Source organism: Telopea speciosissima, chromosome 3 (genome assembly GCF_018873765.1).
Source record: "Telopea speciosissima isolate NSW1024214 ecotype Mountain lineage chromosome 3, Tspe_v1, whole genome shotgun sequence".
Lineage (NCBI taxonomy): Eukaryota > Viridiplantae > Streptophyta > Magnoliopsida > Proteales > Proteaceae > Telopea > Telopea speciosissima.
Window position 1 is genome coordinate 63,758,526 of NC_057918.1, and position 3,203 is coordinate 63,761,728.

Below are 3,203 nucleotides of genomic sequence, written 5' to 3' on the forward strand. Positions count from 1 at the left end.
TGGTGAATATTTGAAGCTTAATGAGCCCAAGTGGGTCTGGGTGGCATATTGGTTGATCTTGTTGATCCTGAATTAGGATTATTAACTGAATTTTATGACTAATCCTAGCAATAGAAAATACTTTAGTTTTACAGGTTTTGGTTCAGTTACCTCTTTTTTTTTTTTTTTTGGGGGGGGGGGGGGTGGGTGGGGGCAGATATGGTGCAGAATATATCTTTTGGTTGAGTTAATTATATGTTAATTTAAGATGTCATAGCATTGTGGAAGTAGAATGGTGAGTGATCCCTCAATTTTGGGGTGTGAGGAATGAGATTTAGACTACATGAAGCCCAGAAACCATCTGCCGGTTGCTAAACTTTATAATTAAAATAATCTGTAATTTGTTTTGTCTTCAAATTTGATCTACGATGAAACTTGGCTGTGTAAGAAAAAATTCTTAGGTATATACCGTAGTACCTAATATCTTGGGATGCTGTCAGTTTTAGAGATGGACTTTTGGCAGTTAAAATTTCTCCAATGTGGAAGAAATGGGGGAAAAAAAAAGTAACTGCTGGATAAAAGATTTTGGACAGAAAATGAGGTATCTAATCCAAAAAAATTATTTGTACAGTCTGGACAACTTTGATTAGAATACCTTCATAGAGCTAATGAATTAGGTACTAACCAATAGAACTCAGGTCTAGATAAATTATCAGATTTGAAGAATTAAGGCTTGAAGCAGAGGAATTCAAATTCTGTTGTCATCATAAACTAGCGAACCAGGTCTTACCTCGGTCGAATTGTCTAGAAGCCTAGAATCAATTTTCCTTAATAAAATACTTTATTGAACTTCAAGTCTTCGTGATAGAACTATGTGTGTATAATCCGGGTGGTTGGGTTGGCTGTTCCCGCTTACATGAACTCAACTGAGAGAGAGAGAGTTAGGCACATGCACAGCCACACAGGAAGCCTGTAGCCCTCATTTTTTATTTTTTATTTTTTTTGTATTTTGAGCCCAAAAATGGAATATTCCAAGTTTCTGTAACCCTTTTTCCATTCTTTTTCTAATAAAATCTCTTTGTTGAAAATCCAAGTTCCTGCTCTAAGGTGAAGGAGACCTAGACTTGGGTCTGTCTAGTGCTTAGATTCTGAAGTACTTCTGCTCTTGCTATGATGCCAAATATATGGTGCAGATTGGATGATGGAGGATCTGCTTGTGGTGGGAAAAAAGAGAATAGGGAGAGAAGAAAGAGAAATTGTGAGGGGAGAGAGGACAGAGAGCATACAACTCGTTTTTTTAAAACAAAACACTCAATAATTTCAAATCGTAGGTGAGGTGTAGCCTCTTACAAGTATTTATGAAGGGAAAATCTTGTTGTAACCAAGGTTGGTGAAAAAAAGTAGTAAACCATACTTTTTTGCCTTGTAGTATGACACTTTTTTTTCCAGTGTGGGTAAATCCTGTCATTTCACATGCCTACTCGACAAATGTGCAGCTTTTAGTAATGACATAATGACATCATTTTCAAATTAGCTTGAAAACCCTTTTTTCCCCTACATTTGAGTAACTTTTGGGAATAAGAAAAGGGCCAATTAAAAGGTGGTTACAACTTCTCAGTTCACCATTTTGGTGACAACAAGCACCCATTTATAAAACAGAAAAAGGACAAAATAGAAGTCTAACTAACCTAAGTCTCCTTCTAGACTCAACAATTATTAAAGAATAAAAGAATTTTCAACTAAAATTGATAAAGAATCTCTTCCATATATACATTCTTTAGAAAGAGTCCAGAGCTAACTCAAAACTAACCTTCTCTCCTCCAAACTAAGTCCCACAAATAGGATATAATTTATCTAACAAGATAACTTCATAACTAATAGCTAATGGCCCCACTACTAATACAGTAATACTAACTATCTAATTAAAATACTAACTTCGTGTACCCCTTTTGGACCTAAAACTTTGGCCTTATAATTAAGCCCATAACCATATACTATCTGTAAATGGATAGACTAAGTAGATAGAGAGAAGAGAAAGAAGACGAAGAAGAAGAGAAAAAGAGAGCCAAAGATGGGCTGCACTCTCGTAATGAGAGAGGGCCTGAAAACTATGTTATTAAAGTGTAGGGTACAAGGGCAAAATAGGAAACAAAAAAAGAGAATAAAGAAGAAGAGGAAATCCTCCCTCGGTATTAGCGCCTGAATGTTTGACGCTAATCCTGAGAGGGATATTCCCTTCTCTAACACTCCCCCTCAAGCTGGAGCATATATATCAATCATGCCTAGCTTGTTACAAATATATTCATCCCGCCCACTTCCTAATGACTTAGTAAAAATATCTGCAAGTTCTCCAGTTTTGACATACTTTGGAGAAATTACTCCCTGTTGAAGTTTCTCTCACAAAGTGACAGTCTACCTCAATGTGTTTAGTCCTCTCATGGAATACTGGGTTTGAGGCAATATGTATTGCTGCCTGGTTGTCACACCACAGCTGCATCGGCAAAGAATTCTCAAACCCAAGCTCAGTTAGCAACATCTTCAACCACACCAGCTCACATGTGGCATGTGCCATGACTCGATATTCTAACTCTGCACTTGATCTAGCTACTACATTTTGTTTCTTACTCTTCCATGAGACGAGGTTACCTCCCACAAATATACAGTAGCCCGTAGTTGATCTTTGATCAATTGGTGATCTAGCCCAATCTGCTTCTGAAAAACCTTAAACCTATGTATGTCCATGATCAACATACACTAATCGACGCCCTGGAGCCTTTTTGAGATATCTTAAAATCCGAATAACAACATCCCAATGAGGAGTCCTAGGAGATGACAAAAACTGACTTACAACACTGACTGGAAATGAGATGTCGGGTCGAGTGAATGTTAAATAATTCAGCTTTACGAACTCTCATGCTACCTTAGCCTGGCCGTGTGGGTCTGGCTCAAAGTCTTAGAGGAGTGATCTGGAGCATAAGGACTCCTTGTTGGCAAAGTCGAGATGGTTGATTGGTTCTGGTAATATCTCTTTCTGGCTTGATAACTAGGTAGGGGATGGTCCCTTGATTGATACTGTGGACAATGCTCTTTCTGTTGACACTGACCTGTGGATTAGGGATGCGATGGATGAGGGCGGGGTTTGGAAGCAGGAGTTGACTCCTCTGCGGTACGACAGAGTATTGTTAATGGGGCCTTTGCGGTCTCTTGTAAAGAAGATGTGTTGG